Source organism: Typopeltis vanoorti, chromosome 7 (assembly GCF_054136105.1).
Source record: "Typopeltis vanoorti isolate ZY-2024b chromosome 7, IOZ_Tvanoo_1.0, whole genome shotgun sequence".
NCBI lineage: Eukaryota > Metazoa > Arthropoda > Arachnida > Uropygi > Thelyphonidae > Typopeltis > Typopeltis vanoorti.
In genome coordinates this window covers 78,367,511-78,383,866 of record NC_143555.1, presented here as the reverse complement: position 1 = coordinate 78,383,866, position 16,356 = coordinate 78,367,511, and the positions used below count along the sequence as shown (strand labels likewise).

The 16,356-nt window shown below is 37.1% G+C and overlaps 1 protein-coding gene across 2 annotated transcripts in view; it reads right to left on the bottom strand.

Moving 5' to 3' along the window:
* Window positions 1-16,356, bottom strand: part of LOC150104801 (sodium- and chloride-dependent glycine transporter 1-like) — a 211,450-nt gene that overhangs the window by 106,951 nt on the left and 88,143 nt on the right. The gene's annotated exons all lie outside the window — the stretch shown is intronic.

The following is a 16,356-nucleotide window of genomic DNA, read 5'->3' as shown; positions in this document are numbered from 1 at the left end:
CCAAACTTTTAAATGAAGAGAAGTGTGTGTTAATACATGTAACTTACGGAAAAATATAATTAATTATAAATATGTCAAATTTATCCCGAACACCCTGTATATAACGAAGTAATTTTCCTGCAAGTAGAAATTCAATTTAACTGCTTTATATGATGGTTATTTAAAGATAGATAGAACAATTTTATTCTTATGCATCATAGTTATATTATAATATTATTATTATCATCATCATGGACTTGCATAAAATCAAGTCATCATGAAACATATAAAATTTGCTGTCTCTGTAGCTCACACTCAGAAATGCATTCCGCTGTGATGCAGAAGTCTGCAATAGTCTACGTAGTGGATGGTTTCACTCTATTATAAAAAAGCCAATATTAAGATTCCTTGTATCCTAACAAGTATCAAATCCAGGTCTTTTCCAATAGAAGGAATAGTTGAATGATTCTTCCCACTGCACCACAAAGGCATTTAAGATATTTTTTAGAAAATAGTTGTTTTTTTAATTTCAGAAAAAAAAAATCACATTCTAGTGATATTAATTTTCATTTCCAAATAGCATCCAATGTGGGAAAATGTCACCCACTATCACACAAACACACTGTAATGTAATTATCCATTTTGAGAGCCTCCATAGTGCAATTGGAAGAATGGCAGTATATTGTGCCCTTCAACTGGAAAAGGCCAGAGTTCAATTATTATCATTACAAAGAGAATGTTTATATAGTCTTTTTCGTTTGAAGGCAAGTTAGTCAATTTCATAAAGAGGTAGCAGGGATTTTTTTACTCCTGGGAATTTGGGTTTATCTCCTGCATACAGACAAATCGACCATCAGAACACATGCAATTTACAGACAAAAAATACCGTTGGTGGCAGTGATGGGAAATAGATGCTGTTGATGGCAGTTGTGTGTAATAGGAAAATTAAGAAGTGGGGGAGATGATTAGGTGTGTGTGTGTGTGTGTGCAGTGGAGTGGAGTAGGGGGCCCTACTGCAATGAGTCCTTGGAGATGTCACATAATAATAATCTATTTTACAGAAAAAGCAGCCATGACACTGAAAACTCCAAAAATAAAAGAAGTCAAATGAGCAAATTGCAAGATTTTTGCTGTGGATCTGGTTTCTGGAACATCCAGTACAACTCGTTATTAAAACTCTCTTTCACTACTGAAACAAAAGTTACAGCTTTTGCCAGTAATGTGATCATAACGATTCAGGAATGCAATGGCTTACTGTTAGAAATAATGGCCAATGAAGAACTCTTTAAAATTGTGGAGTAGGCATGTAAGAAGAAAGTTACTTTCAATAGCACCAAGCCTAAAGTGCTCTATATTTCAACATAAAACGATCTTCCTAAGCAATGAAGTTTTAGAGGTAGTCAGTGAGTTAATTGCCTAGGAATAACAATAGACAACAAAATTAATTCATTAATTAATTCAGTGGCAAACTCTGAAGAAAACATTGATTGATTCTGCCAGAGAGGCATGTGGTGAGGTTGTTTGTAAGGATAAAAAAATCAGAACTCCCTGGTGGACACAGGAGGTTAAAGAGGCAGTGAAGGAAAAGAAGAAAGCATACCAAATGTTCCTGTCAAATAAGTCAGTTTGTGCTCTTAGAGAATATAGAGACAAATGCAAGAATGCTAAACACTGTGAAAAACTAGCTAAACAAAAGTCATGGGAGGACTTTGGCAAGAATATAGAAAATAAATATCAAGAAGGTGCCAAAATATTCTGGAGGTTGTTGAAGAAGAGGAATGGAGGAAAGAGTGCTGTAAAAGGAGTTAGAGATGATAAAGGTGACATGAAAACGGGAGAAAAAGATATCCTTGAAGTATGGAGTAATTACTTTGAAAAACTGCTAAATGAAACAAGAAGTGATGACAGCACAGTGGTAAAAAACACTGACCAGGCATGCCTTCAGGAATACATATCCATACTTGAAGTAGAAAAAGCCATCAACGGCTTGAAATGTGAAAAGGTAGCAGGAGTAGATGATATTCGACCAGAAATGCTGAAGTATGGTGGTATAAGAGTCTTACAGTGGCTGCACTGCATAGTTCAGAAAGCCTGGACAGAGGGATGAATTCCCAATGATTGGAGTAGAGCTCTCATAGTACCCACATATAAAAAGGGAAGTAAAACTGCATGTGAGAATTACAGAGGTATTTCCCTACTGAGTGTTCCTGGCAAGATCTATGCAAGTATACTTGAGAAACGGTTGAGAAGAATTGTGGAAGAAAAGCTTGGTGAAGAACAAGATGGATTCAGGCCAAATAGAGGCTGTCAGGATCAGATCTTCACTTTACGACAAATAGTCGAGAAAGCATGGGAATATAACAAAAATCTGTATTTAAGTTTTTGTCGATCTGGAAAAGGCATATGACAATGTGCCAAGAGAGAAGCTATTCAATACGCTGCAGTTATATGGTGTCAATGGGACATTATATCAAGCAATACTTAGTCTTTATTTGAGTTGTAAGTCAGCAGTTAGAATTGAAGGAAGTACAGGAAGATGGTTTAATGTTAAATCTGGTGTGAGACAAGGATGTACATTATCCCCTCTGTTATTCATTATCTATATGGATCACATTATGAAGGAAAGTGGTATTAAACATGATATCAAAATTGGAGATGTTAATGTCAGCTCTTTGCTTTATGTGGATGATGTTATACTTCTAAATAAATCCGCTACAAGTCTGCAAGATTCTCTGACTAAATTGAATAGCTCTTGTAATAGATATGGTATGAAGGTCAGCAATAAAAAGACAAAGACAATGAAAATAGGCAGAATCATTGAAAATGCCAACTGTGTTGTGAATGGAGAACCTGTGGAACAAGTAAAACATTTCAGCTATTTAGGCACGATTTTTACTGAAGATGGTAAATTAAATATAGAAATAGACAACAGAATCAGCAAAGCTGGTATGGTGGGAAGTCAATTGAATAAATTCATATAGAATAAGAGAGAAATTAGTCGGAACACTAAATTAGCTGTATACAAGACAGTGTTCAAACCAGTTTTTAACTTATGGATCTGAGAGCTGGGTCAGAAGTAAAACAATTGACCAAAGACTAGAGACCACAGATATGAGAGTCCTGAGAAAGATTATAGGCGTGAACAGATGGCATCAATGGCAGTATCATATTAAAAACGAGGATATTAGGAAAGAACTTGACATTGTCAGCATCCAGGAATGCGTTAGCAGAGCTAATCTCAGGTGGTATGGTCACTTAAACAGAATTAAGTGACCATATTAGTCCCTTAAGATTAGCAAAACAAATGTTCTCTGCCAGGTTGTCAGCAAAACAACCACCCAGAGGAAGACCAAGATATAGGTGGATTGATAAGATACAAAGTGCTTTAGACGATAGAAATATAAGATCTGATAATATTGGAGTGTTGACAAGTAACAGACTGATTTGGAGAAAAATTGTAGATAGGAAATTAATAATGATGTAATTTTTTTCACGTAGTACTATCATATCCTGTACACCCCTTGAGGGTACATGGCAGGAATTTGATGATGATAATGATGATGATGATGATGAACAAAATTAATATGTTGCCCCAAAAAGCTTAGAAATAGCAACCTTTCTAGTGAAGTCAGCAAGGATAAACTGAGGATTAGGGCAACGAGCACTTAAGACAATATATATGGAGCTATTCTACCATTCATATTGTATGCTACAACACCTGGAAAGATGCACTAGAATCTAAGAAAAAACCAACACGTTAAGCAGAGTTCAATGCCTTATAGCCATACATATAATTAAAGGATATAGGACTATCTTTCAAGACAGCTTGCATGATTGCCAATCTAACACCAATCTGACTGTAAATGCAAGAATTCTGTCTTATATACACTACTTGGAAAGAAGTCAATATACACCCCCCCCCCCCATTGGCAAGGAACATCATGCCATATAACAAGTCACATGTTTGTCAATATAAATTGGATGTATATGATGCACCTAAATGAGTGCAACTGTGTCTGGGTGAAATGGCTGTGAGAAGTCAACCTACAGAGTTTGAAAGAGGAGTGATGATAGGATGCCATGTTGCAGGCCTATCTGCTGAACAAATTATTGACTAATTGGTCCATCCCAGGTCAACAATCAGTGATACTCATACCATACTGAGATGAAGTGCAGGGAGTTAGTCAACTGCAAGTGCTGAACCACCACACACACACACACACACACACCAAACATGAACCTAGGGTGCTACGAAGGATAATATATGAAAACCACCATTCGTTGGCGGAAATGTTGAATGCAGAGTTCCAGGCATTGACTGAAACACAAATCTGCACAAAAACATTCAGAACCAAGGCTTATAACATGGGTTTCCATGGAAGGATCACAATATGCAAGCCCCACATTACCTGAACCAACATGCACAAAAGAGCATGTACAGTGGGACATGGAGACTTGGAAACCCTCTACTGAGAAGATGGATGGGTGGGGGTGTGGTAGATGCCTGGTGAATGTCTTTTACCAGAGTGTGTAATCCCAGCTATGAAATTCAGAGGTGGCGGTGTGATGGTGTGGTTCTGCTTTGGTTTCAGACCTCTCTGTTTGTGGTACCAAGACCACTGAATTCTGAGAGGTATCTGAACATTCTGGACAACATAAAGTTTCTTATTTTGTGGCATTTCTAGAGAAATAACCATTGTCTCTTTCAGCAAGACAATGCACCATATCATAAGGCTGCTGCTATAACAGTGTGGTTTGTGTACATTATTATTATTATTATTCCAGGCAACTCCAAGGAGTCTACAGACTCATCGAGGGAGGCCCTAACATCATGTCAAGAACAACTATTCAACATTCACACAGTATCTATCATACCTCGCCTTGAACTCATTCACGGTCGTAGCACCCACAACAGACTCTGGCAGCTTATTCCACTCATTCACCACTCTCTAAGTAAAAAACCTAGCTCTAACATCCCTGCTAACCACATTCTTGCCCAGCTTCCATGTATGGCCCCTAGTCCTCCCACCACCAGTCCTATTCTCAAAAATATCTTCTGGATTAATCTTATAGAAACCCTTCAGTAATTTGAATGTCTCAATCATATCACCCCTTTTCTGCCTATTGACCAATTTTTGCAACCCACAAATCTTCAACCTGTTCTCATAAGGTTCATTCCACAGACCTGCTATCATCTTGGTCACTCGTCTCTGGATCCTCTCCACCTCCTCCCCATCAAGAAGAAACCCTGGTGCCCATATCTGGGCACAGTAGTTTAGATGGGGTCTTATCAAGGCTCGATACAGAGGAACAATAACTTGTTTGTCTCTGCTTGTTAATGTATTTTTCAGAAGCCAAGTGATTTGATGAGCTGATTTAGCCACTTTTGCAATGTGCCCAACTAAACTTCAATTCCCTATCCACCAACACTCCCAAATCCCTGGCCTCATCAATCTCCTGGGGTACGGTTCCACCAATGTGATATACTCCTGCTATTCTTTTCACAACAAAATGCATAACCTTACACTTTGCCACATTAAATTGACATCCATTTTCCCTAGCCCAGTCCTCCAAACTATCCAAATCATCCTGTAAAATTTTGACATCCTGTGCACTCACAGAGACTCAAATTAAACAAAATGGTCAAGGGTACTGACAATTCTTTAGCCGCTTCACGTACGACATGAGCTGGTATACCATCCAATCCCATAGATGTATTGACATTGAGGTTATGCAATAAACTACTCACCTCCACTTCATTCACCACAATTCCCGTATAATCTATTGGTTCATTCATTTCTGCAATGTCACCACCTGGATGATATATTGTTGCAAAGTGCTCACTCAGTAACTCAACTATATCAACTGATTCAGTTACCTCCCTACTATCATCATTGTTTAAAATCATTCCGCCATATACATGTTTTCTTTTACTTGACATATCAAGAAAACTGTTTAGGATTCTCTTTAACCTCCATGGCCGATGTTCTTTCGTAATCCATTGTAATCCTTTTTTTGTTTTTCTTACCACAATCGTTATCCTTCTGGCCTGCGCTTTATACCATTCATGTGCCTGCCGGTCACCTTTCTCCTTAAATTCTCTGCATAGTTTTTTCTTTTTTTGCAGCTCAAGCTTAATGGTGTTAGTCATCCATTTTACCTCTACTTGATTTATTATTCGGACTCTAGGTATACAGTCAGCCATTGCTTCATCCAAACACTTCTTAACTGCCTCCCATGCACTATCAACTTCAGCCCTTGCAGTTGTACATGCCATGGCACTGAACTAATCAAATTCCTAAGCTTGACATACTTACCAGCCTGATAATTCCACATGTACCTGTCTTAATTGTAAATTCCACACCTTTAGTCACCTCCCAAGTCATGACCCTATGATCACTCTCATCAATTGGTGGCAAAGTGGTCATATTTGTTACAGCCAAATCCTCAGGTGCAATTACTAGGTCAAGCACTCTCTGACCCCTAGTATTTTCCATTACATGCTGTCGCAGACAGTTATCCCTTAATAACTGCATAAAATCTAATTCCTTCCTCCCGTGTGTCCTCTCCTCACTCCAATCAATGCGACCATAGTTGAAATCTCCCATAATAATTACCCTCCTTCCACACATTTCTTCTATTTGCTTGTGCATACTATCTCCACCATCTTTTCCATCACCTGGTCTATAGCAGCACCAAATTGTATATGTTGTTCTGCTAGCCACAGTCTCACACCAAATGGCCTCAAATGTGCTCTTTTCTCTATCCTGCAATTCAACTTCTATTCTCCTTGGCTGCAGCTCATCAGCTATCATCAACAATACTCCTCCCCCCATTTTATTCTCCCTGTCATTCCTGAACACACTATACCCATCACATTCAATCCCGCTAGCTATATCATCTACAGTCAGCCATGTTTCACTAATGCCAATAACCTGTGGTCTGGAAGTGCCAATCATGGCCAAAAATTCTTCCTTCTTGTTCCTAATACTCCTAGCATTAGCATAAGACCCCCATTAGCCACATTCTGATTTGCTGTCCTTATTTGCTTGGGCATATTATACTCATTCATACACTCCACTGCCTCCCTAAGGTCTGCATATCTACTCCTCCCCCCCCCCCCTTAATAAATCTAGTTTCCCTGATTCTGCATATCCACTTCATTCAACAACACTTTTTTTAGTCTCCTTACACCAAATCCATTCAAATGCAAGCCATCCATCTTATATAGATCCTTTCGCCCATCGAACTCACTCCACACGTCCACAAATTTCACACCACTCATCATACATGAATGACATTACATGATGTGACCACACTGGCCTCCATAGAGCCCTGATCTCAACCCTACTGAACATCTGTGAGATGAACTGGAGCATTGGGTAAGGTCAAGGGGCATTGCCCCACAATATTCCAAGAACTCATTAGATGCCTTCAAGAATAATTGTCCAAAATTCCCATCGATCACTTATCATATGCTTATGGGAAGTATGCCTCATAGAATTGCTGCAGTCATTGCAGTGAAAGGAGGTCCTACATCTTATTAAGGTGGGTACCATGAATGTTTGTTCTAGCCACTATGATGTCTGTTGACTTATTTCCAAACAATGTATATGAAGTCAAATTAAATTAAGGGGATAAAATCCCTTATTATTTTACAGCCAGTATGCGAAACTCTAAGATCGAAAACTACGATCTACGAGTTTCATGCCGAAGAACTATTGGCGAATCCAAGCGTAAGTGACCACTTGGTAGTACAACACCAAGGCAACTCTAAGCAAAGGTGGAGCAAGTTCCCTCAGTATCCTTGATATTTTCTCATAATGTGAAAACACAGCTCCTAGGAGATGTAATACTGCTTTACATTATGAGGAGAGGTCACTACCCAGACTGGTTTCAACCTTTTTTGAGGTCTCATCAGCGGGTAGGTAGACCTGGATGATATCAAAGTTTAAGATCAAAGTTCAGATCGTTATACTGCAATTTTCTTCTAGACTTGTACAGTTCAAGTTGCTATTGAATGTTAAGGAGAGAGAAAAAAAAAAAACACTTTACCAAGTCTTCTTGTATTGAAAATTTTCTTTGGCTTGTTCTAGTTGCTATAAAGGTTGCAAATGGGTCCTCTACATCTTTGAAATGGTCAGACCATCATTTTTGTTCAGATTTGGATTATTCTGTGGTATGTTTGGAGTGTGTGGTCAGAAAGGCCGGTTTTTCCAAAATGGAGGTATTTAATGTGTCGTTTGTGTTCGTTCGTCCTTTCTAATTGGGATGGTTCGTCCTGTTTCCCCTAGGTAGGTTACATGTGCATTGTATTTTGTAAACCCCTGGGCGGGCTTTATGTAAGAAGAGGAATGACCTACCAATTCCTTGAATGTGGCTGCTAATTTTTTGGCTAAGTGGTAATTTGGGCTGTCGATTCCTTCAACAATCAGGCGTAATGGTGTGTCTGTTTTGTGTATTTTTGGCAGGCTATAAATTCTGGGCACGTGGGCATAATGAGGAATTGCATCAAACTCTGCTAACGCATTCCTGGGTGCTGACAATATCAAGTTCTTTCCTAATATCCTCGTTTTTATTATGATATTGCCATTGATGCATCTGTTCGTGCCCCTAATCTTTCTCTGGACTTTCATATCTGCAGTCTCTAGTCTTTGGTCAAGTGTTTTACTTCCAGAAAAAACAACTAAAAAACTAATACCTCATTATGCCTGCACGCCCAGAATTTATGGCCTGCCAAAAATACACAAAACAGACACACCATTACACCTGATTGTTGAAGGAATCGACAGCCCAAATTACCATTTAGCCAAAAAATTAGCGGCCATACTCAAGGAATTGGTAGGTCATTCCCCTTCCTACATAAAAAATACACAACATTTCATAAACAAAATTAAAAACATTACACTCAACGATCAAGATTTATTAGTCAGCTTTGACATAACTTCCCTTTTCACCAATGTCCCAATCAATGATACTATCTTGCTCCTACAGAACATATTTCCACACGATATCACGGCCCTCTTTACCTTCAAACAATTTTTACCTTCAAAAAGAGGGTACAGCCATGGGCTCACCACTCCCCCCCCCCCCCTCCCAATAGCTAACTTTTATATGAAAGACTTTGAGCAACGAGCTCTAGAGTCAGCATGCCTAAAGCCCAAAATTTGGCTCAGATACGTCGACGATATTTTCACCATTTGTCCCCACGGCCACGAAGCACTAAATACATTCCTTTGCTACCTGAACAAACAACACAAACGTATCCAATTCACCATTGAAATGAAAAAAACAACTCTCTTCCGTTCCTAGACACACTCGTCACACGTCTTCCCACAGGCTGTCTCTTCTTCTCAGTCTACCACAAGGCCAGTACATACACAAAAATTCTTATCACTACCCAACACAAAAACTAAGGGTCATAAACACCCTTAAACACAGAGCTCAAATGATTTGTTCAAATGAACAAGCTTTAAACCAGGAATACAAGATCATCAACCATACATTTATGAAAAATGGATACAGTAAAAAAACTATTCACAAGATCTTCCACAGAGATACCACTAAAAACAAAAAAGATTTCAAGAATGCTATTGCTATACCTTATGTTAGAGGCTTTTCCGAAAAAATAAACAACACTACACAAATACAACATCAAAACCACCTTTAAACCCCGGACAAAATTAAGACACCTACTCAGTTCTTCCAAAGATCCTCTTCCACACACCTAACCCATCCAAGTGTTTACAAAATGCAATGCACATGTAACCTACCATACATAGGGGAAACAGGGCAAACCATCCCAATTAAGAAGGACTAACACAAATGACACATTAAATACCTTCATTTTGGAAAAACCGGCCTTTCTAACAAAGCACTCCAAACATACCACAGAATTGATTGGAAAGGTACCAAGTCCCTACACCGCACCAACACCTGGTTCGAGAGGAAATTCAAAGAAGCATGCAAAATGCTCAAACATAATCCAAATCTGAACAAAAATGATGGTCTACCCATTCCAAGGCTGTGGAGGACCCATTTGCAATATTTATAGCAACTAGAACAAGCCAAAGAAAAATCTCAACAGAAGAAGACTTGGTGAAGTGTTTCCCCCCCCCCCTTAACATTCAATAGCAACTTGAACTGTACAAGTCCAGAAGAAAATTGCAGTATAACAATCTGAACTGTACAAATCCAGAAGAATCTCAGTAATCATAGTACAGGAGGACTTTAGTAGCAGAGTTTATTATAGTTTTTTATTTATTTATTTTTAAATTTTTTTATTTAATTTTATTTTTATTTATTTTTTTTTTATTTCATCACTAGAGGTCAGGCTAAGAAAAAGATTAATTTACAGCATAGATTTAATTTATCTTATAGAGTGTCCAACATTATCAGGGCATGTAGCTTACTTTCCTATACACATGTATCCTTCTGTTGATGACCTCAATACAGGGGTTGAAATGTCGAGTGTTATTTTATTAATAATAAGTAAAATATCATTTCAGCATATGTGTTTTGTGTCCCTAAATTCGGAAATATGAATGTACAGGATATGATATTACTACATGACAAATTTACATCATTACTAACTTCCTATCTACAATTTTCCTCCAAATCAATCTGTTACCTGTCAAGAGTCCAACATTATCAGATCTTATATTTCTATCTTCTAAGGCACTTTTCGGCATATCAATCCATCTATATCTTGGTCTTTTTCCTGTCGACCTGGCAGAGAACACTTGTTTTGCTAATCTTTCCTCACCCATTCTGTTTAAGTAACCATACCACCTGAGATTAGCTCTGCTAACACATTCCTGGATGCTGACAATGTCAAGTTCTTTCCTAATATCCTCGTTTTTAATATGATATTGCCATTTATGCCATCTGTTCATGCCCCTAATCTTTCTCAGGACTTTCATATCTGCAGTCTCTAGTCTTTGGTCAAGTGTTTTACTTCTAGCCCAGCTCTCAGATCCATAAGTTAAAAAGTGGTTTGAACACTGTCTTGTATATAGCTAATTTAGTGTTTTGACTAATTTCTTTGTCTTGTTATTGCTGAACTTCATCCCATATCTATTACAACAGTTATTCAATTTAGTCAGAGAATCTTGCAGACTTCTAGCAGATTTATTTAGAAGTATAGCATTATCTGCATAAAGCAAAGAGCTGACATTAACTTCTCCAATTTTGATATCATGTTTAATACCACTTTCCTTCATAATGTGATCCATATAGACAATGAATAACAGAGGATAATGTACATACTTGTCTGACACCAGATTTAACATTAAACCATCTTCCTGTACTTCCTTTAATTCTAACTGATGACTTACAATTCAAATAAAGACTAAGTATTGCTTGACACAATGCCCCACTGACCATACAACTGTAGTGTTTTGAATAGCTTCTCTCTTGGCATCTTGTCATATGCCTTTTCCAGATCTACAAAACTTAAATGCAGATCGTTGTTATAAGATGGCAGAAAAATTGAGTTTTAATTGGTCAGAAATTTGATACAACTATTAACCTACTAGTTTCGCCACATTAACTGGTGGCTTCTTCTTGGTTAGATAAATATACATATAACAGCTTAAAACAAAACGAGCTTAGATTACGAATCAATACACAACTGAAAGATGAAAAATTATCAAATTCATATCAACCGTTACACAAACACGAGGAGTGTGGATGCTAGTACTTGGTCAGTCATTGTTAAGCAGGTGCGTCCTATAATTGGCTGCGAAGTTAAACTCTAATGTGTTGAGATATAAGTAATTTCCAGATATCACAAAGGATCCCTTGGTTTCTGTTCAGGGTGCCTTGTGAGCGGATAACTACTGCGGCTTCTTTTATATTGAAGGGGCTGTAGTCATCTTCTATGTATGGCATAGTACTTTTATCCCATTCTAGTAGCATGGGATAAAAGCACCTATGGTCCCGTTGAACAATATGATTAATGATACATTTAATAAAACATTCTTAAATAACAAGAACATATCAAAAAAATTTAACGCCCCATATGAAAGTTTTAATTCAAGGCATATTAAGGTGGGTACCATGAATGTTTGTTCTAGCCACTATGATGTCTGTTGACTTATTTCCAAACAATGTATATGAAGTCAAATTAAATTAAGGGGATAAAATCCCTTATTATTTTACAGCCAGTATGCGAAACTCTAAGATCGAAAACTACGATCTACGAGTTTCATGCCGAAGAACTATTGGCGAATCCAAGCGTAAGTGACCACTTGGTAGTACAACACCAAGGCAACTCTAAGCAAAGGTGGAGCAAGCTCCCTCAGTATCCTTGATATTTTCTCATAATGTGAAAACACAGCTCCTAGGAGATGTAATACTGCTTTACATTATGAGGAGAGGTCACTACCCAGACTGGTTTCAACCTTTTTTGAGGTCTCATCAGCGGGTAGGTAGACCTGGATGATATCAAAATACCCTTCCTGACAAAGTTGTTTTCAACTTTTCAGATCACAATTTAACATCTTCAGAAGTTAGCATCCTAAAAAAAGGTTTCAATTTTGCAGTCGCTCCAGCATTCGCACTTGAAACAGACATTATGCACAACGTCGAGAAGGCCCTTCACTTTTTACCTGAACCTACTGCAAATGATATTAGGTTAAAGACTGCGATCCTTCTCTCATCTTCTCATTCTCCAAAAAAGAACATTACCCTTAGAAAAAAGAGCACTGGTTAATTTAAAGAAGAACAAAGAGATAATTATCCTCAAAGCTGACAAAGGCAATTCTACCATCATTTTAAATATGAGAGATTATGTATCAAAAATCTCAGTTTTACTTTCCGACACATCCACTTACTGTCAATTAGATTTGGACTCTACTTGAACAAACCATATAGAAACCGTATAGAACAACCTTCTGTGTAACATGGACACATGGCCAACAGACCTTAAGAAGAAACTGAAGTCCATGCATCCATTAACTCCACATTTATATGGATCACAGAAAGTATACAAGACTGACATACTTCTTCATTCGATTGTAGTTGAGATAAACTCCCCAACTTATTTATTATCCAAACACCTTGCATGTCTTCTAAAAGCACACATTAGAAATACAGATACATACATCAAAAACACACAACACTTTATTGAAAAGCTAAGAAATATCTCCATACCAAGAACAGACATTCTAGTAAGTTTAGATGTTGTGTCTTTATGTACGAATGTCCCAGTGAATGAAGTTATGACTCTCATAGACAATCTGTTTCCTCAAGAAATCTCCCGACTTTATAAACATTGCCTCAATTCGAATTTTTTCAAGTGGAATGGAAAGATTTAACAACTTTCCAGCCTTGCAATGGGAAGTCCTCTATCTCCTCCATGCACAGACTTATTCATGGAAAAGGTTGAAAATGATATCTTATTACATACGGATCCTAAACCATCAGTGTGGTGGAGATATGTTGACAACATTTATACTATGGAAACATAGTGAGGCAGAACTATATGATTTTCCAACATCCATAAACTCGTTTCACCATAAGATCAAGTTCACCTTGTTACTTGAAAATGAAGGAAAATTACCTTTTTTTTTTGGACATATTAATTACAAAACAAACAGACAACAGCATTGGTCTTAATGTGTACCACAAGCCAATCCACACAGGCCATTACCTACATTTTGCCTTATCACACCATGTTTCACAAAAATTAAGCATTATATATATGCTGAAGAACAGGACAACATCTAATCATTAGAGATGATAGAATATTAACAGACGAATTAGATTTAATTCTTCAAACATTAACAAACAATGGATATAAAAAAAAAATAACAAAAAATAATACTTTTCTCCAACCCCCCCCCTTCTCCACAGCAAATCCAGGAAACTCATCACAGGACTTCTATTTCCATTCCTTTTGCTGGCACACTCTCACAAAAAATTGCCAATCTAAGGTCTCACAACATTCGAGTTGCTTTCAAACCAATAAGGACAGTACGCAATATGTTATGCTCACCAAAAGACAAGAATCCTTTCAACAAACACCCTGGAGTTTACAACATTCCTTGTTCTTGCAGCCAGAATTACATTGAACAAACTTCTAGAAGTCTATAAATAAGACAAAAGGAGCACATCGGAGGCTTAAACAACAAAGAGAGGACAGTTCTGGTTAACACGTTCGCTGCCACGCTACTCGGGCATAGTTTGTTCCCGTAAGGCAAGCAATTTCACTTCTTCAAGGTCAGTACGGGTAATCTTGTTGCTGGCGGTAATCGACATATGAGTATATTCGTAGTTGGCTTGTGTGGCTTATATACCAATTACGAGTATACACACTTTTGCTGCTAGCTCCACAAGCCAAGCATTTTCACTTCAATCAAGGTCAGTATGGGTAATCTTGTTGCCCACGGTAAGCGTCATAAGAGTATATTCGTAGCTGGCTTGTGAGGTTCATATACCAACTATGAGTATACTCGTAGTTGGCAGCGAACGTGTTAAGCTTTCCATTTTTCCAACACAAATCACAACATCGAATTGGATAAAAGTACTATGCCATATATAGAAGTTGGTCATGGTACAGAAATCTGACAATCAATAAACTTGAATAACAGTAAACTCGAAAAAGCAACTTTGCTCTCCTTTGCCTTTTGGTTTGCTTACAACTGTTAATGTTTTCACAGTCCTAATAGTGACTGAACAGCAAGTGCAGAATAAAAACACTTTGTAATCTTAGTTTCAGTTCTTTCTTGAAACTAAGATTACAAAGTGTTTTTATTTGTTTTTATTACAAAGTGTTTCATGTAACTTCAGTAGCTATTACATGTTTCACTCTGATGATGCGATGATATACTCATCACAAAATATTAGTGAGTTATAGTAAATTCTTTATTTCATTATGTAATTTAAGTGTATAATCTTAATTAATTATGAATGTATTTATTAATAATTATTTAATCATGAGTTAAATATTGATTTAATTATAGTCTTAAAATAGGAAGTTCTATTAACAGCATATCAGACATCCATATAAAGATTCCTCCTATTCATATCCAGTTGAACACAGTGATTACACGTTACAAAAGCTTAATACATTTTTCTTTCAAATTTTCATTTCCTGCATATAAGCAAAGAATAAATTTCTTAGATAATTTCTAATGTCATATAATAAACTGCAGCTAAATAGTACTATACAGATCCATCAATAGTATGAATGAGATTGATTTTTAAGAGGGGTGGATAAAAAAACCTAGCTTAATATGGCTATTAAGCTAGGTTTTTTGAGGTTTATATGAAGCCAACATACTGTTTCTTAATTGCATGTGATGCCTGGCAGGTCTGCTTGTTTCGCATTATTAAAAACCAGTTTCCTCCAGACAGAAAATCTAGCACTATGAGAGTGACTTATTCACTTTCAATTGAGAGGTCCTTGAATAAAGTTTTCAAAAATTGTAAACATATAAGGTTAGAAACTTTTCAAATTCAAAACTTGAAAAGTTTATACAGTTGGAAAGTCCATATAAAGATTCCTCACATTTTATACAAATTTGAATTTAGGTCTTTCTAACTGAACAACCAAGTCACAACATTGTGACATTCCCCTATTTCACAGTCAAGACAGTGACAAACTGTCACAATATCACAATTGCACTTATAGTTGTGATACTGTCACACAACTACACTCATATTATTATTATTACAGGCAACTCCAAGGAGTCCATAGATTCATCAAGGGAGGCCCTAACATGCCAAGAACAACTATTCGACATTCACACAGTATCCTTTCTTTTAGGCTTACACGGTGATCCGAATGCATTTTTGAAAATTATGGAGACAACTACCGTGTTTGAATAAAAACTTTAGTTTAATATAACTAAAATCTACATTCGACGTTTCGACCTTTATGTCAAGGTAATCTTCTGGAGCATATAACTATACACAGGAAACAAGCTATACTACAATCAAACTGGTTTGTTAAAGACACTGACCAACTGCTACAACAATTGTTGGCCTGACCTCTGGTGAGAAAAAAAAATTAAAAAAAATAAGTAAATAAATAAAATAAAAATTTAAATAAAAATAAAAAATTATACATCAACGCCAGAGTCCTATTATTAGTGTTGTCTACTATATACATATATTAACATCATTCCAGCCAGTTGGTATGGAATGGTTTCTAATACAAGCTAAGGATTGGCTAGAGTCCTGACTTATGCTGGATCTTTCATATTAGGTAGGCTGAATGTGTGCCATCCAGATCCTTGGAATTTTCATGCCATCTTTGTTGTTGATATTTGGGTGGTTTATCAGGATTTCGCAGGATTCCTTAAATTTCCTTTCATGCCAGGTTTTTGTGCGGTGTAGAGAGCAGATGCTTTTTCAGTTGATTTGGTGTAA